Raw genomic sequence first — 20,831 nt, 5'->3', positions numbered from 1 at the left:
AAATGGAAAAAATTATCTCACCTGCTTTAAAATTTGGAGGAGATCATCATGATTTACAATCGGAAAAATTTAGATTTGGCTTGTCACTAATTGTAAAGGCTGCATATGATGATAACATAATACTATGAGACATGCAGTGCTCACTTTTAAAAGGAAAAGTTTAGTAAGGTGATGGGTTCTTTTCTTTAACATTTTATATTTAACTTTCGGTCTTATACAAAAAAAAAAAAAAGTAGATTCATGGAAATGTTTCATCTATTCCTTCTCATCTATTATATTTAGTTTGAATGAACCTAGTGAAGTCAGGAAGATTAATGAATGTATTCAAACATCCTTGGTAAAGCTGTCACACCCTATGATTTCTATTTTTTAAAAAACTAATCAACTAAAAAGAAAAATATATCTACAGTATGTTTCTTGCAAGATAAAGCACAAGTAAATTGTACTTTTTTTTAACTGAAATTGTATCTTATCTGTCAATATTCACTAACACTATAGTGTACAATACAGCTACTATACATGTAAGCATACCTATGAAAGGTTTCCACTGAATGCAAGAAATAATTTTAACTTAAAAACTTGCAATGAGGTGATAGATCAGTAAGATAAGCCGTGGCAATAAACTTGAGGTTATAGGGTGATAACTTGAAGATTTTAAGTCAGTCTGATGGGTGTTGTGAAGTGTGTCCATGTAAAGGTTCATAAATTCATGTGTTAGACTGAGTTCCTGTGTCAATGACTGGAATCTTATCATCAGCTTGTATTCCATAAAAGTTTACCATCAACAAATCATTGTTATACTTTGGGGTCTCTTCAGACCCCAGAGTATGGTAAGCGTAGGGCTGGTGGAGGTGCAGAAAAAAAACCACACATTGATATTCTCCTTTCCTCGCCTCTCCAGGGCTCTGATATGGCAACCAATCACCTCTCACCCAGCCTTTTCTAGCCTCCTAGCTGACATTGCTGATTTTGGGTTACCACTGAGATGCCAGTGGTTATACGAGGTGTGCTAATCACAGGCCCCCTGGCACCAGTGACATCAGACAAGAGGCCAGAAGAGGCAGAAAGATAGCACAAGAGAGAGCAAAATGCTTTATCAGAGCCCTAGCAATTAGTGTATGAGTGTTTATTGAAGACAGTTCACCCATATCTAATTCGGTATTTTAAATTTGTCATACTGTGGGGCTTGGTCCTGAGACGTAATTGCCTACAGGTCTATCCAACTGCCATTTTACTGTGTGCCTGTGAAGATTCATCCCTAACTGTAGTTATTGTTTTCTTTCTCCACTGTGGATTCCTTCATTTTGGCACTATACAGTGTTGGCCAAAAGTATTGGCTCTAGAGATGAGCGAGTAGTACTCGATCGAGTAGGTGTTCGATCGAATACTATGGTATTCGAAATACTCGTACTCAATCGAGTACTACTAGTAGGGTTGAGAGATCGTGATCGGAATTCCGAACACGATCTTTTTAGGTGGGATCAAGATCGGTGATCTTTTCCCACAATGCTTTGCTTAGCCTTCACACTGAGTATATGCTGTATACTCAGTGTGAAGGCTCCACTGCAGGTCCATAGAAATGAATGGAAGCAGCCGACACACAGCCTTAACCCCCTGCATGCCGGCTGCCTCCATTCATTCTAATGGGAGACTAAACTAAACATCTGTAGTAGCTACTTACCTCCAGAGATGGCTGGTCCGGTGCCCGGTGTGTTCTCCTTCTGCCTCTTGCTGCCGCTCCATGCTGGTCTTCTTGCTGCCCCGCCTTCTTAGTGTTTAAAGAGCTAGGAAGGCGGGGCTTGTGGCTTAGGAGAGTGTGGGCGGGTACAGGGCGGGGAGACGTGAAGTCTCCCCTCCCAGTACCGGCCCACACTCTCCTAACCTGCCCACACTCTCCTAACCTGGCAGGGAGGGAGAAGAAGACTGCAGCTGGAGCAGCAGTGAGGCGAACAGCAGCGGAGCAGCGGACCAGCCATCTCTGGAGGTAAGTGGACACCAGGGGGGACTAAGTAGCCAGAGGATTAAAAAACTTAGTGATTCACTACACAGCATGGATTCTAACAATTGTTAGATTCCATGCTGTATGGTGAATAGGATTGCTTTTAAATCTTCGATCTCCGATTAATAAAACTCTCTTTTCATTCAGATGCTGATGGATAGTACGGGTTTACACTGTTGTACCCTTGTACTGCAGGGCAGCTTGAACCTGTTTGGATGTTAGTCAAGGTATCTTTATCCACCATCCGCACAATCTTGGGTTGAAATCTCTTGTCAATTTTTCTTTTCCGTCCACATCTAGGGAGGTTAGCCACAGTGCCATGGGCTTTAAACTTCTTGATTACACTGCACACGGTAGACACAGGAACATTCAGGTCTTTGGAGATGGACTTGTAGCCTTGAGATTGCTCATGCTTCCTCACAATTTTGCTCTTCAAGTCCTCAGACAGTTCTTTGGTCTTCTTTCTTTTCTTCATGCTCAATGTGGTACACACAAGAACACAGGACAGAGGTTCAGTCAACTTTAATCCATTTCAACTGGCTGCAAGTGTGATTTAGTTATTGCCACCACCTGTTAGGTGCCTCAGGTAAGTAACAGGTGCTGTTAATTACAAAATTAGAGAAGCATCACATGATTTTTCAAACAGTGCCAATACATTTGTCCACCCCCTTTTTTATGTTTGCTGTGGAATTATATCCAATTTGGATTTTTGACAATTCTTTTTGTGGTTTTCCATTGAAGACAAATTAAATGAAGATAATAATACCAAAGAATTTGTGATTGCAATCATTTTCTGGTTGCCTATGCAATTCATGGCCAGAGCCATGAGGAAGGAGCTCCAGCCCCAAAACGCATAGGCAACCAGTCGTGTCTTGTGTCACTCGTGATTACATGTCGTAAGTGCATCTTCTTTTTTATCTTTTTTGGTTCTTGTGTTTTTTTGTAATTTTTGTATTTTATACATATTTTTTCATTAAAACTTATGTCTTACTAAAATATCATATTTTCAGAGTGCTGAAATATCCCTTTTTTGTATTTGTTCACCTGGCCTGGACTGGGAGGTTTATTGCATTTTTTGCGCATCGGTAGCTGCATATTTTCCAATTCTACTATCTATATATTATTTTTGGCTGTGAGGCACCTTCTTTCTCTTTTTTTTCCAGGCCATATTATTATTTGGGGGCATAAGTGAATCATAACAATGTATGAGGGCATAATAGTCCATTATATGCGTATGAAACTTACTCATGGTTTACAGCCTTGCAATGCAAAGGTTGAAACTTATGGATGACCTGTAGTCATTCCAGCAGGTCTACCAGAGCAAAATCCAACCGATTTCCAGTGATTTTTTTTGCTACTGCAGCATGAGTTGTGCTACAAAGGGCCCATTGATGGTCTGTCATCCAAGGGCCCACACAAACCAGGAGCCAGTCCTAAGGGTAATACTAATCATCTCAACATTACCTTGGTACTCAATGCCACAAGAGGTATCAGGAAGAGTTGAGTACCTGCAGAACCCAACCTTCTGAGGTTACTGTAGTTCAGTGGTCTACATTTGAAAGTTGGCAGAAGACCTGGTTTATAACCAGTATCACGTAATATAAACCAACCAGTGATAGCTGCTATTGCTTACTTTAATGTAGTCCAGGTTATTCTCAATTATTCACCTACTTTAGAAAGGTGAATAACTGCAAGTAACCTGTCCCAGATCATTTTCTGTTCTGTATGTTTCTTATATTCAGTAATTTTGTGTAAATTGGGTGGTCAGCTCAAAGAGATTTCATTGTGTATTTGAAAGCGGTCATTCATTCAAATACTTTTTGAAGGTGTGATTTTTTGCATTTCATTTAGTACAAAATTATATGTTTACAGTCTGTAAAGAAGGCATGTAAGGGTATGGTTACCTGGGTTACATCAGTCTGCACAGTCATTTACTTTCTAAAACCTGTCAGGACTTGATGGACTGTATTATATTTGTGTACTAATAATGAGAAACTTTGCAAATTGTATTTGGTATTTTCAATATTAGAAATGCAGATCTAATTGTAATATGCCATGTATTATAGGAGTCATCAACTACAGGAAATTAGAATAGTAACAATGTCTCATTGAGTTCTCTATTAATACAATAGATAAAAGGGTAACCAAGACATATTTTACAAGCAAATATTAATAACATTGAAAATAAATCCATTTTCTTTCAATTAGAATTACTATACAGAGATTTTGATCAGAGCATCACACCAGGATGCCTGAAGAAGACAGCAGGCACTTGGCAGCTTCTGCATTGTAAATGATCTTAGAGACAAAGAAAAATGTTAGCAAACTTGGCTTATACAAATAATGTAATTGAACATGTTGAAAAACATCTGAAAAATTAGAAAATCTAGAAAAAGAAGATAGAATTCCTTGGATAGTACTTCCAAACATCAAGTGGAACCCCCAAGTGATCCCGATGTATGAAGATGCTCACCTTCTATTGTAAAGACGCAACAACTTATTGGCAGTAAGTCAAGAGTACTGCACTCACTGGAGAAAACTGTCTTGGATGCGCATCGAGGCTGGATGCAATAAAATAAACACTTAGGAAAAGCTTGTAAGATACAAAGAAAGGACTGTGGTATTAAAAAAAAACAAAAAATTTTTTTATAATACAAACTTGTCTTTAGATAACATGTTATATGGTTAGGACTACTGCCTCAGGTCCAAAAGGCATAGTATCTAAAAAGAGACATTTTTGTATAAGAGTTTTCCCAATAGCATTGAAATGGTGGTTTCACGTGTGCCACCATTTTATAAAGAATAGGAAGTATAAAATATCTGATTGAAAGCCTGCAAACAATGAGAGCATATACAACCAAAGCTCCAGAACCTCATATGGCAATACTTATCTTTCTCTATATACAGTATGTGAGAAGGTGACAGGCAGAGTGCTGGAGTCCAGATATATCAGCCCCAGGTTTCTGACATATGTGTGGACCAGGGCTGATCTGGAGTAGGCCTCAGCCCAGGTGTAGATCCTTGGCTCATTACTGGGCCAGAAAAAGGCTGCAGATCCTGTGTGCAGTCCCATGAGGTGAAAAGAGGTGTGTGGTTCTGTCCTGTAACCCTGAGTCCGATGAGACAATATTGCTCCTGTTTTGTTCATGTGTCTGGAAGTAAGCCACACGTATAGTTAGGTTATCCTAATGTTAAGGCTGTATTTTGTTATTTTATTTGTGCCTGAAGTCAAGGTTTATTTTCCTGTTTTTTCTTTTCTAAATAAACCATTTGCTGCATATTTTGTGTCCTTGTCTTGACTGTTTGGACCTGCACCACTGCATCTAGCGAGCTCACTTCCCAACAAGTATTAAACATAAAACTTTAAAATACAGTTCCAGTCCCTATGTATAATACTTAACTCCTCTTGAACTGTGGTCTTTTGTTCTCAGTCTACCTTTGCTTTTTCAAATTAAACAGGAGCCAGTTTTAACTGTTTTGATGCCATCTGTTTCTCAAATCCAGCATGTTTCACCTAAAATAGAGGAGTAACAAAATAACAAATACCCATTTGGGTACTTAACAAAAGAATGGACATGAAATGTGAGACCACTTGCATTGTGAAGTTATATCACTGTACATTTCTGTGCACCATTAGTAATCACAAGTGATGGGTCATTGAAACTCAAAATGATTCAAAAGACAATGTAATATTCCACTAATGTTCTCTAATAGCGGTGCTATTGTCAAGCGGTAGACAACTATTACCAAAGTAATATGAGCAGAAGTCTTAATCTCTACTTTGGCCTAGTGTATATTTCTAAAAGCTAAAAAGATTTGGTGTAAAGCTAAACTTCCAGAGTAGTCATTGTTATAGCCAATTAGAAATCAATGATGCTTGTGCTTATTCTATGTCACCTATCTTAAGGCACTCATTTCCAATAGGAAGTACTTTTATCAGCTGTACTCATTCAGAATAAGTATAATACTACGTTCAATATGAAATGGAATCTACTATACCCAAAAGAGATTTGCATATCGAAAACCCCATATAAACACTACCTTACTCTAACAATGTGCACCCTCATTTACGACAAAGTGTGCGTATTTAGAAGCAGTGAATTAGATATGGCAAATTAATGCAAAGATTGTCAGCGAGAAGGTTAAGGCATTAATGAATCAATGTGCTATGCTATTACACTGTGGCAGATCAATGGTGAAAGTACTTATCTGATCAAGGCATTTCAAGTATCAAATAGACAGCTTCTATACTGTGTTGAACAAAATTTGAACAATTGCACTAGGAAATGTCAGCTTAAATATAGGCTTGTAAATTAATAGTCTAAGAAAAGACTAAGAAAAGGCTGTATAATTCTGTTCATTGAGTAGAATTTAGCAAGTTATTTTGGTGATGCATCACATCTCATATTTATTAGAGAGATGTCCGTAAAAAGACCAGATAGAAAACTGACACTTAAAGTGTTACTGTTATTTTGAGTTACTGTTATATTTAACAAACCTGCAATCACATCCATGCAGTCTAATACTTTCTAATAGAAACTCTAGACCGACATCTGCTATCACTCAAAGCCCAAAATGATTTTATTAAGCCCAATACGTTTAGCTCATCTAAACAGTACAAAAGTGAAGTAAAACATACTGAGAATAAAGAAGTGTATTGTCTGTCTTTTCTACTATTTCTGAACAGGGTAAACAAGAATCTATAAATTTCCAGGATTGACTCAGAAAGAGCGGAGACCACAAGACCTGTAGAGTGACTAAATCAGTCAAGGCCTCATAGTATGTTTATTGCCTTCCTACCCTTTGACATTATCTCACACTTTAATGGCATAAACATTTCACACTGAAAAATATTATTGTTCCCAGACATGCCCTGGTCAATTCATTGTAACAACATTGTCTGGTGGTTTTCCACCACAGTCTGGCCCCAACATGTGCATTATGAAGTAATTACCTTTTCTATGGTGTCTTCCTTGCATAAAAGTCGTTAAAGTTTTTAAAATCTTAACCTTAACTAGACACAGGGGCAGGGAGCAGTTTTATCTAGTCATTCAGTCATGACGGTAAATCACTGTGAGGCCATCAGTTATATAGGGTATCTGGCTGGCATCAGACATTGAGGGACTTGTCAATGTCATGCTACACAGGGTTTGACATAATTCACTAGAGATGACTGCATGACTAGTTGAAGCTGCTACCAATCACCTATGATTAAGGCAACTAGTTTATTAATATAGGCACATGGGCTGCATGAGATTCTGTAAATTCAAATCAAATCAAAAAAGCTTTATTGGCACATCCGAATAGGTATTTGGCATTGCCAAAGCTAGTAAAGTTGGCGGGAGGGGGGGGGAGTTGGATTCGGGTGGGTGAGTGGTGGGTATGGGGGGGTGGGGGTGGTGGTTTGGGTTATAACAGTCCATGGAGTCTCATCTTCCTCTTAGTTGGTGACCGCTATATGGGGAGGTGGGGGTGGGGTGGGGCGGGTGTATTGGGATAAATATAACAGTCCGTGGAGTCTCATCTTCCTCTTATTTGGTGACAGCTGGAAACGTATTGGGCAGCGATCTCCACAGTGGCCTCTTCTTCTCCCAGTAGGATGTAGAGTTTCCTCTTCTCATCTGCAGATATGAAGTCTGGGATGTGGGCAGAGAGTCTTTGGTAGTAGACGGCCCTCACAGCTGAGTATTTGGTGCAGTGTAGCAGGAAGTGGGTCTCGTCTTCTAGGGCCCCCTGGTCACAGTGCTGGCACAGTCTGTTCTCTCATGGCTTGTACGTCTGCCTGTATCGCCCCATCTCTATCTCTAGGTTGTGGGCGCTCAGTCTGTACCGGATAAGGGTCTGTCTGTGTTTGGGGTGGCGTATTCTCTCCAGGTAGGTGGCCATGGTGTAGTCCCTTTGTAGGGATTGGTAGACGGTGAGTTTCTTGGAGTTATTTATTTCGTTTCTGCAATCTTCAATGTACCGCTCTCTGTTTGCCTCTATGGTCGCCTTTATTTCAGCCTTGGTTATCATCTGTCGGTGTTTTTGGTTTGGTGGTTGGCTGTTGTTTGGTTGGTGAGTGTCTGGTTTGCTCAGGTGGCTTAGCCATGCTTGGTGGTGGTAGGAGTCAGGCTTGCTCCCCTGGATGTGTGCCTGGAAAGCTAGCGCCCTCTTCTGTATGGTGAGCCATAGGGGGAGTCTGCTTAGCTCTGCCCTGCAGGCCATGTTGGAGGTGTTGCGATGGACATGGAGCAGGTATTTGCAGAACTCCAGGTGGAAGTTCTCTGTTGGGCTGGAATCCCACTTTGACTGGTCTGGGTAGGTGGCTGGGCCCCAAACCTCGCTGCCACAGAGAAGGATCGGGGAGATGACTGCATCAAATATCTTCAGCCAGACCCTCACCGGTGGTTTGAGGTGGTACAGTTGTCTTCTGATGGCGTAGAAGGTTCTGCAGGCTTTTGCTTTCAGGGTTTCTATTGCTGCTTTGAAGCTTCCTGATTGGCTGAGCTCCAGCCCCAGGTAGGTGTAGCTGTTGTTTTTCTCCAGTGTGGAGCCGTTCAGTGTGAATTGTGGGGTGGTGTAGGCTTTATTGTGGCCCTTCTTCTGAAATACCATGACTTTGGTCTTCTTCTGGTTGATGGGTAGAGCCCATGTGGTGCTGAATTTTTCCAGCACTGACAGGCTTTCTTGGAGGTCTTTCTCGGTGGGGGCCAGGAGTAGGAGGTCGTCGGCGTATAGCAGGAACTTCACCTCCCGGTCGTTCAGGGTGAGGCCTGGGGTTGGTGAGGCCTCCAGGGCTGTAGCCAGTTCATTGATGTAGATGTTGAAGAGCATTGGGCTCAGGCTACAGCCTTGCCTGACCCCTCGGGCCTGTTGGAAGTATGCTGTCCTTTTCCCATTCACCTTCACACTGCACTGGTTTCCGGTGTAGGAGCTCTTGATGACGTCGTACGTTCTTCCTCCTATTCCACTCTCTAGGAGTTTTAGGAGTAGGCCTGGGTGCCATACTGAGTCGAACGCCTTCTTAAAGTCTACGAAGGAGGCGAATATCTTGCCTCTTCTGGTGTTGTGGACGTGCGTCTTGATGAGGCTGTGCAGGGTGTAGATATGGTCTGTGGTGCGGTGGTTTGGCATAAACCCTGCTTGGCTCTTGCTGAGGACCCCATGTTGTGTGAGGAAGGTGAGGATTCTGTTATTGATGATGCTGTTGAACAGTTTCCCCAGCGTGCTGCTGACGCAGATCCCTCTGTAGTTGTTGGGGTCATATTGGTCCCCATTCTTGTAGATGGAGGTTATGAGGCCTTTGTTCCAGTCTTCGGGGAAGTGTCCAGCATTGAGCACGAGGGTGGCGGCCATGTTTGGTGTCTTATTTTTCTGGGCGGGCACTGAGAATTCCTTGTAGCCCATGGGCGTTAGGGACTTGTCTTCTGCCCGGGTCCATGTCTCTAGGAGGATTTGGATGTCTATGTTTTTTAGTCTGTCTATGAAGTCTGGATCTTTTGGTTTAGATCCAAAGGCTGAGGCGTTCAGCCCTTGTATGTTCCAACTACTAATAGTTAGTGATTTCATCTTCGGTGTGTAAACCTTGTAATGAGCTGTCCTGCAGAGGACGGGCTGGATTTTTGGTTGGTAGCATTGTGGCCAGGTATTGGTTTATGTGCATTGCTGTTGTGGCCATTGTAGTGACCGCATGTTCTATTCTCTTTATTGTCTCTATGTCGGTGCTCTGGGTTGCTCTGGTTGGCTTTTTCATGATAGGCTTCTTTGGGGGGTTTTGTCTTGTATATTGGTGGTTACCGGGTGTTGCCTATCACTATGTAGTGAGTGTACTACAGCATGCACCACTCTACAGGTGTTGGAGCTAAGGATCTACTGGCCCCTCTGGGTGAGGGGCCCACCAAGAGACCCGTCTGTTTATCTGTGGGCCAGTCTGAGTATGGAAACAATGTTAATTGTACCAGTGGAAGTAGTTAGAAAGTGTGGTGCTATATCCTCTACACCTAGACTATTGGAAGGTGAATCATTCATTCCCTTAAATACACTGTCTTCAGGAATGTAGCCATGGGTGGTGCAGAGACAGTAGTTGCACCAATGTCCTAGAGCCTAAGGATCCCAAAGATTGCTCTGCCTCTTAAGAAGACACCACTATTATAAACCACATGTAGTACACTAGATTGGGGCTCTGTTACATAGAAACTTGCGGTTGCGGCTCCACTAATCAGGCTTGTATGGATTGTCTAATTGAAATACTATATGACTGAAAGGGGTTGTCCAGTTTCAAACCAATATTTAGATACCAATGTTATTGTTTATATAATGAAAATTTCCAAATGTACTTTCTGTAGCAATACGTCATAGTTTTCTAGTTCTTTGCTTGTTGTCATTCATTCCCCTTACTTCCAGCGGATAAAAATCAGTTCATGGTCATGTGATATACAGCCCATGGTCATGTGATGGACGCACAGGAGCACAACTCGTTATAGTCACTGCACAGTAATCAGACATCTGCCTGATAATGAGCTGTGCACCTATGTGTCCATCACATGACCAAGACTAATTTTTATCTAATGAAAGAAAGCAGAATGAATGACAGCAAGCAGAGATCTAGAAAACTGTGAAGAATTGATACAGAAAGTATATTGTAGAAATTGTATAACGTTTTATTATAGAAACAACATTTGTCTCAATATTGATCTGAAAGAGAACAATCTCTATAAAGGGGTCTATCATTTCCCCAAGATTATTCAACTACTACCGTCACATTTCAGACTTCACTACCGTGATAAACAACATATCTTTATCATTGCAGTCAACTTTGTAGATTTGGAAAAAAAAAAACAACTTTGAATTTTTATGCAAATGAAGCAGTTGGTGCACTAGGGGCAGGCATGTTGTTCAACTAGGAAGGATGAGGTTATAGCAGTGAGAGGCTCAACTCGCACTGTATGTGGTGGTGTAGGCAGATGATGGTAGAGGTCGGCAAGACCAGGGAGCTAAAGACTTGCTCCTAGTGCATGCACTACCTCATTTGCAAAATACTACATAATTGTTTCCTTTAAATCTACAAAAGTGACGTAAATGACAAAGAATGTTATTTATCAGTGTGAATTTTGGTCTGTTAACATTTTCTCCGCTGCTTTTCATTCACCTCGATCATAACATTTTTCTTAGCACTGATTCTGGCTTATTTTTTGGATATTCTTACAGCAGCACTAATTCCTCCATCTTCACCCCCTCCTGTGGCAGTGTACATACAGTATTTCTTCTCACTATAGAGTTTAAGCCACAATAGGTTTTAAATGTAACCAAATCTATGTGTTACGGTTCTGTCTTTATATATGAAAATAATAAATTTTAAACACGACGGACCCGCTAAACTGCAGGACACTGCAGTGAGGTCCACAAGCCCAGAAGTGCAGCCATCTGCCTGAATATGAACCACCAGTTAAACTGCACTGGCAGTGATGTGGCGCGGCCCCAATGTGAACAGGCTGCAACAGACTCTCGCCAGTTACGTTCACTGGGAAAGCGTGCCTTTGTATAGCTGTTGAGTGAAGCCAAATGAAGCCTTGCAAGAAGCACCTGCTAATTACAGCAGAAGAACCAGGCCCTAGCATATGCTTCACTCTGCTACACAATCAAGACTGCCAGGGGTTAACTTCACTCCTGGTCAGTAACAGAAAAGGGCTCCTTAACCTGCTAGGAGCTACAATGAAGTCAACAGTCAATAGGCTTTACTGATTCCCACTGGCAGAGCCAAGGAATCCTAACTAGGTCCCTAGTCAGCTCCTGCCTTACACTGGAACCTAGCCCTAACTTCCTGTCACAAGGTATTTTCAGTCAAAGTGTGAGCACCGGGTGGGCTTCGGCTCACACTATATAAAGGCTAGTCCCCGCCCAACAGTGCAGTGGCCATGATGTCACTGATCATGCTCAGTATGGGCAAAATGGGACTTAGTCTCTGAGCGGCTCCAAAATGTCTGAGCATGCTCAGTAGGGAAAGAATGGCACTTAGCCCTTGAGTGGCTCCAAAATGTCCGAACATACTCAGTGGGCCGAAAACTGAACTTAGACTCAAGACACTTCACTGCACGACGCCGAGGGCGAGAGTTGGATTGTCCCGCAGGTGGTGCTATGCACTGGACTGGAAGCCTGTGGGACACCATCCTAACACTATGCCACTTATCTTTACTACTGACTGTTGCATATCAATGTCTATAGACTCTTGATAGGTAGTGAAGGAAACTAGGGGGATTTTTAACGTTCCCTCCAAGAAATTTGTAGTGTAAAAAGAGCAATTACATTAATAACATTATAATAGGAATGTCCTGTTTAAGTAATTCTGCAAAGTAGCCATGTATTAATAAGAAATATTTCTTGATACAAAAGAAAATACTACCTGACCCTTTATAATTATAGTCAAAATCCCTTGGAAGAATAATGCTTCATACACTTCATTTCATATTTCAATTTTTTGTCTCCAAATACATTCGTACTATAATGGTTATTTAGAAAAAGAAATGTGCTTTATTATCTACAGTGATTTATACTTTATCAATGTCTGTGCTTGAAAGTTCAGATTCCCTATAGGCATCTCATGACTTTAGATATGGTTCTCCTAATTATATTTCCAAAGATCACTCTCAGACAACTGGCATAAACTGGGCTTCTTCAAGCATATTCCTTTTACTCGAACAGTACAAGATATCACAGCTTCATTATGCTAGATTGTGGGGGAAATAAAGTGCCTTCCTTATTATGCTTTAATGTTCCTCTACTATGTAATTTCTGAAGATGTCAACTTTCGTCCTCCAAATGCGTGGAGTGTGTTCCTTTCATTTTTCTGTGAATCTTTCCTAAATGTGGAAACACTTGCTTACTTTGAATTAAATAAAAAAGGAATATTCCTGACCATATAGCATAGACGATAGAAATGAGCCAAATGAATACGACATATTTTATCTCATTCCTAATCAGAGTGTGTCATGGGAATTCTCTAGTGTTTCCTATTCATACCCTTAAGTACTGTGCTTCTCTAAAGTTTATGTCAATCGATTCATTTCATACTGCAGTTTCATGTTCCAGGAAGCGAGAGGACTGTGGCAAAGTTTACACAAATATTATCTGCAAAGTAAATGTAATAGGTTTGTCCTAGAATAGGTTTACTTCTACTACTTATATCTTATTTAATGTAGTTGAATATTTTTATGAGCTCTCTTTAAACTTTTATTCAAATTGAGAGAAGAATAATGTTAATATGGATAAAATTTCCTTTGTATTTCCTATGGCAATCTAAGTAATCACTCTCATGCAGGGAGTGATCTTGAGCAAGTACTTTATAAAGATATTGTAAAATGTTGAAATGTTTAAAAGAATATTTAACATTTTCTAGCCTTTACCTCTTAAAAACAAATTTTAAAGTTCAGTCGAGAAGAATTTTTCTTTATAAAGCAAAGAGAAATCGATTATTGGCATTGTAAATTACAGGTAAGTTACATATAGAAGGAGTTCTCATCTACACACGTGGACAAAATTGTTGGTACCCCTCAATTAAGGAAAGAAAACCCACAATAGCCACAGAAACAACTTTAATATGACAAAAGTAATCCTACTAATCTAAATGTGTAAGTTTGGATGTATGCGTGTTTGTGTGTTTGTTCCTAAATCACGCAAAAACATTTGATTTGAATGAAATTCGGCGCGTAGATAGATTGTAACCTTGATTAAAGTATAGGCTACTTTTTATCCTGGTAAATGACATGGCCTCATGACTGTTATTAATTATGTTCACATACTATATTACACTGCTCTGCAGCAGCCTTATCTCAGGTCCCAGGGCTGTTATCTCTCGTGTGTAAACACGCGCTAACCCTCAGTGAACATACATTTGCATATAATTTGATCAGCTCCAGTCACTGCTGACAAAAAGACCTAGGCAAACAGCTTTAATACAAATTGGCAGTTTGTCAATTTTAAACATGCCTGGAAAAAGAGAATCTAATTTGTCACGAACAACAAGAGCTATGAAGAGGAAGCCAGATGTCAAACTCCTCAAGTAGAGCTGAGGGAGATCAAAGAAGCCAACAACACGCTCAATATATGGTGTTGCAGTGAGCTTTTGAGATGCCAGAACAATTACAGGCATGGTGCGAAGAACAACTTCAGTGCCAGGCCAACTTGAGAACTGCTGAAACGCCGGAGTGGGCGGATCATCAACGCCAACAAAATTCTCATTATATGGAGTCCTAGCGAGCTGCTGAGATGCCGGAACAATCACGTGCACAATGCGAGAAACGAGTTCAGTGGCAGGCCAGATTGACAGTTGCCAAAACGCCGGAGCATGTGGATCATCAATGCCAACAACACGCTCATTATATGGCTTCCCAGCGAGCTGCTGAGATGCCGGAACAATCCCGGGCACAGTACAAGGAACGTGTTCAGCGACAGGCCAGCTTGACAGCTGTTGAAACACTGGAGCAGGTGGATCATCAACACCAACAACACACTCATTATATGGCATCCCAACAAGCTGCTGACATGCTGGAACAATCACAGGCACAGTGCGAGGAACAAGTTCAGCAGCAGGACAACTTAAGAGCTGCCAAAACGCTGGAGCAGGCAAACCATCAACGGTAGCAATTTGCTGAATATAGACAAATCATGCACTGCAAGAACCTGCAGATGAAGTTACAGGCAGAGGCTAGTAATAAATAAAAATTCTATGAAAATGAACAAAAGAAAGTCAGACATTGCTTTTCAAGCATGCTTCAACAGAATTAAAAAAAAAACAAAACAACAACTCATGAAACAGCCCTGGACAGACTGTCCTTGATGGATGCCCAGGTCTAACGCATCCTGGTGACGTCTCACGGGTTCTCCACTTGTGTGTGTTTATGGGCGAGCCACTACAAGCTCTTGACACATTGGTACAAACTGCCAGAATGGCTGTATGCATATAATCTTGCAGATTTGTAACTTGTGCTGGCAATGTGGTCAGCAGGTTGGTTCTCTCTCCCATATTTGGCGGTCTTGTTCCACTTTGAGCACATTCTGGAGAGCTGTTCAATCTTCCATCCGAGACATTTTCAAGTCAGATTTCCAGATCTCCTTATCCCACCTAGCCTTAGCCCTGCCTGATACTCACCTAACCCTGTCTAAACGTGATCTGACAATGCACCTCCTTGATGTAGCAAAATTCCTTATCGCACAAAAATTGTTGCAGATCACAGCGCCCACTAACTCAGAGTGGGCCGTTAGAGTAAACCAAGTCTGTCGATTCGAGGAGCTATCTAGCTGGGCTTTAGGTAAGCATACTAGCTACCTTAAGACTTAGTCTCCATGGATCAAATTTTCCAAACTCAAGTGATTCTTTTATCACTGATTTTGCAATAGCTCCTAGGGGAAGTTTACAATTCCCCTCCCCTTATTCCATTCCTGGTGTATTGCGCCCTTGGTGTGGGCACTTCTAAAACACCTCTTCATACACCTCTTCTTCCTTGCGAACATTTCCCCTTTTCCTCCCCCCTTTTATTATATATAAAAATTAGTATAAAACTGTTGGCATGACTCTTGATGTCATCACCGTATGATGCCGTCTTTTACATTTGCTTGTTTATTGTATTACTGTTGCTTCCTTTGCTAAATAAAGATTTGACAAAAAACAAAAACAAAACAAAACTAAAAGAAACAGGCCTTGATAGAAATGATGGTACTCTTAACTTAATATTTTGTTGCACAACCTTTTGAAGCAATCACTGCAATCAAACGATTCCTGTAACTGTCAATAAAGGGGACTATTCTTCTCCTATCTTTAGATGTCTTCTCCGCACCACTGTTCGGTATATAATCCGGTTTTTGTTGGTATGCAAATGAGTTACAATACTGTGTAAGCAGCCATTTTCTTGTGGCCGGCGGGCATGTCAATTTACTATTAAGTACATAATTATACATTTTATTATGTCGACCAAAGTGCATAACCTTACATTTGTCAACTATAAACTTCATTTGCCAAGTCACCACTCATGCTTCCAGCTTCCTTAGATCCCCTTGTAATATTCCATTATCCTCCTCATTTTTTATTACATTACAAACTTTAGTATCATCTGCAAATATAGACACCCTGCTTTGTAAACCCTCTACTAGGTCATAAATAAAGATATTAAACAGGAGAGGACCCAATACTTATCCCTGGGGCACCCAACTGGTGACTGTGACCCAGTCTGAATATTTACCATTTACAAGTACCCTCTGTTTCCTATCACTGAGCCAGTTACGAACCCAAATGCATATGTTTTTCCCCAGTCCCAGCAATCTCATTTTGCATACCAACCGTTTATGTGGTACAGTATCAAAAGCCTTTGAAAAGTCCAGATACACCACGGCCACTGCATTACCCATGTCCAGTCTTGAACTGACCTCTTCATAGAAGCTGATTGGATTAGTCTGACATAACCGATTCCTCATAAACCCATGCTGATTGGGTGTTATAGGATTATTTACATTGAGATACTCCAAGATAGCATCTCTTAGAAAGCCCTCAAATATCTTACCCACCACAGAGATCAAACTTACTGGCCTATACTTTCCAGGTTCACTTTTACACCCTTTTTAAAAATTGGCACTACATTTGCTATGCGCCAATCCTGTGGAACAGACCCAGTCATTACTGAATCCTTAAATATTAAATACAAGGGTCTGTCTATGACCATGCTTAATTCCCTCAGAACTCGGGGGTACTTCAACTACTTCTACTACCACTACTACTGCTACCAATACTACTTCTACTACTATTACTACTACTACTACTACTACTACTACTGCTACTACTACTACTACTACTTTACTACTACTACTACTACTACTACTACTACTGCTACCAATACTACTTCTACTACTATTACTACTACTACTACTACTACTACTACTACTACTACTACTACTACTACTGCTACTACTACTACTACTACTTTACTACTACTACTACTACTACTACTACTACTACTACTACTACTGCCGCTGCTGCATTGGATTAATTTATCACAGACAGGCAACTTTTTATCAAAAGCCTTTGAAAAGTCCAAATATACTACATCTACCGCACTACTTATGTTCAGTCTAGAACAGATCTCTTCATAGAATCTGATTCATCATAAATCCATGCTGTAAGAATATGTACATTGAGATACTACAGGATAGCATCTTAGAAAGCCCTCAAATATCTTACTTACCACAGAGGCCAAATTTAACTGACTGTAGTTTGCACCACATTTGCTATTCACCAATCATATGAATCCTTAAATATTAGATATAAGGGTCTATCTATGACCATGCTTAATTCCCTCAGAACTCAGGGGTGTATTCCATCTGGACCTGGCGATTTCTCTATTTTAGTGTTTTGAAGGCGGCACCGCACTTCTTCCTGGGTTAAAAAAAGTGACATTTAATTAAGAGTTAACATTACCCCTAATCGTGTTGCTGGCCATTGGATTTTCTTGTGTAAACACTGTAGAGAAGAAGGCATTTAATACTTGTGCTTTTTCCTCATCCTTCTCCACCATTACCCCCAGATTATTTTTGAGAGTGCCCACATTGTCAGTTTTTATTCTCTTATTTATGTAATTGAAGAATAATTTTGGATTATTTGTACTTTCCTTGGCAATTTTTCTTTCAGCCTCAAGCTTCGCCTCCTTTATTTGTCTTTTGCAAAATAAATTTTTCTCCTTGTAGTTTTTTTTAATATTGTGTCGCTACGTTATTGTTTTAGTACTTTAAATGCTTCCTTTTTGTCCCTCATTGTACTCCTTACCGTTTTAGTTAGCCATACTGGTTTTCTATGATTTCTGGCCTGCTTATTCCCATAGGGTATGTGTTTTTTGTTTCTCCTATTTAGAATGTTTTTGGATATGTCCCATTTTGTTTGTGTTCCTGTCACTTTGAGGACATTGTCCCAGTTTATGCTGCTAAGCTCCTCTCTCAGCTGGATAAAATTGGCCTTTCTGAAGTTTAGTGTATTTGCTCCCCCTCTAATGAACATCTTCTTAATGTGTACAAGAAAACTTATTATGTTATGGTCACTATTACCCAGATGTCCCCCAACCTCCATTTTTGACGATGTGTCAGGTTCATTTGTTCAAATTAGGTCTAAAAGTGCCTCGCCTCTTGATGGGTCCTGCACCAGTTGTGATAGGTAATTGGCTTTTATTACTGACAAAAACCTGTTCCATTTGTTGGACCCACAGGTTTATGCCTCCCAGTTGATATCTGAGTAGTTGAAAACCCCCATGATAATGACTTTATTTTGCTTTGTGACCTCATCTATTTGTTATATATATATATATACACACACACACACACACACATATATATATATATATATATATATATATATATATATATATATATATTATAGTATAGTATAGTATATTCAGCGTCTTCCATTACATTTGGCGATTTTTAACAAACCCCTATCAGTATTTTATTATTTTTTGTTCCTCCCTTAATTTCCACATAATACACAGGGTATAGGGACTAGAGTAAATTCAGTACACTGAAAAAATTCCCTATCTAAAATAAAATATAACTTTTATTTCTTTATAGATAAAAAATGTGGACCCAAATAAAAACAAAAGGGTTTATAAAGTGAGACAGTGTGATACAGCTTTCCTGAGCAGTCGAGTGACAGTGGGCAGTAACCCTCTCAAATATTTCTAGCCCACCCTGTCCTTGATATCATAGACTTCTGCTCCTATATAGCAGTTCTAATTAAAGTGACACAGTATCCACACTCACAACCCTACTACAAGCAGTGAGGAGGTAAAGCGGGGGTTAAACTGGAGAGACTCGACTGGTCTGTCAGCTTGTAAACAATAAATCTCTACCCCGTTGATCCCCTAGGGAGAGACTGTAAGGCTACAGACACTGCTCTACCCCCCTCCTCACTATAACCAAGACGCGTTTCCCCCACGGTTCATCAGGAGGCACGATGAGCACAATAGCTAATAAGATAGATGTGCGGTGAAAACCGCAGTTCACGGGACCATGAGGGTTGGCCCCGTTACTTTATATGGATCGACGCGTAGAGGGGGGTAGAGCAGTGTCTGTAGCCTTACAGTCTCTCCCTAGGGGATCGAAGGGGTAGAGATTTATTGTTTACAAGCTGACAGACCAGTCGAGTCTCTCCAGTTTAACCCCCGCTTTACCTCCTCACTGCTTGTAGTAGGGTTGTGAGTGTGGATACTGTGTCACTTTAATTAGAACTGCTATATAGGAGCAGAAGTCTATGATATCAAGGACAGGGTGGGCTAGAAATATTTGAGAGGGTTACTGCCCACTGTCACTCGACTGCTCAGGAAAGCTGTATCACACTGCCTCACTTTATAAACCCTTTTGTTTTTATTTGGGTCCACGTTATTTATCTATAAAGAAATAAAAGTTATATTTTATTTTAGATAGGGAATTTTTACAGTGTCCCTTAATTTCCACCCATAAGGATTCCACATTCTTTTTCCACCCAGATGTCCTCATGCAGGACTGGCTTAATCCAGGATTTTGCATATAAGCAAAACCCCTCCCCTTTCTTATTGATACGTTCTTTTATAAACATACTGTATCCCTGTATATTTATATCCCAGTCATAGCTAGAGTCCAGCCATGTCTCACTTACCACCGTGTAGTAATTTTCTTCCAACATCATCACTCCTAGTTCCTCCATCTTGTTAGTGAGGCTTTGGGAATTTCTATACATACAATTCGTGGTTTTATCTTCTCTACTCTGCTACCGCCTACTGACTGTTCTAACCCCTCCCCCCCCCCCCGCTCCACCCACAGTATTTATCCCTCTTTCCATTTATACACTATCAAGCCCTCTACATCTGTTACTCTCCCCCCAGTCTCTAGTTTAAACACTACTCCAACCCGCTAGCCATCTTCTCCCCCAGCACAGCTGCACCCTCCCCATTGAGATGCAGCCCATCCCTACCATAGAACCTGTAGCCCCCAGAAAACTCAGCCCAGTTCTTCAGGAACCCAAAACCTTCCTTCTTACACCAGCTCTTGAGCCACTTGTTTAACTCCCTAATCTCCCTTTCCTGTGTGGCTCACGGTACAGGCAATATCTCTGAAAATACTACCTTGGATGTCCTTGCCTTTAGCTTGCTCTCTAGATCCCTGAAATCATTTTTAAGGACCGTCCACCTACCACTAGTTTTGTAATTTGTGCCAATGTGCACCATGACAATTGTATCCACACCAGATCCACCCAGTAATCTGTCAACCCGATCCGCAATGTGTCGAACTCGAGCACCTGGAAGGCAACACACTGTACGACAATCCCAGTCTTTGTGACAGATTGCCCTATCTGTTCCCCTATAATTGAATCTCCCACTACCAGCACCTGTCTAGTCTTCTTTGCACTCCTATCCCCCTTCTTACTGGAGCAGACATTCCCCTGGCTTTCAGAGGAAGTGTCATGCTTCAGCTAACATGTAACTGTATTTTACTCTGAATTCTACTATCTACATAGCTGAACCATACAGCTTTCCTTGACTCAGAATCTGCATTCTGCAAAGTGAAGTTTTCAAACCAAGTACTGTATGGTAATCTAGTGTAAGAATATAGGTATAGTAGGCTTTTCATAGGCTGCTCTTTATAACTGCTCTCCACTCTGTCTGGAATCACTATATCTGACATTACAGGTTTGTATACGGATACACTGCCTAACAATCTATACAATGAACCAGTCAGGCAGAATGTCCCTAGCAAACAGTCTGCCTTATAGGCTAGGTTTTCAGAGAAACACAATTTTTTATGCCGTTGTTTTAATTTTACTATCAAAAACAAGGAGATAACTTTT

This window comes from Leptodactylus fuscus, chromosome 5 (assembly GCF_031893055.1).
Source record: "Leptodactylus fuscus isolate aLepFus1 chromosome 5, aLepFus1.hap2, whole genome shotgun sequence".
In the NCBI taxonomy this organism is placed as follows: Eukaryota; Metazoa; Chordata; class Amphibia; order Anura; family Leptodactylidae; genus Leptodactylus; species Leptodactylus fuscus.
The sequence above is the reverse complement of the archived record's forward strand: the minus strand, read 5'-3'. Positions refer to the sequence as shown.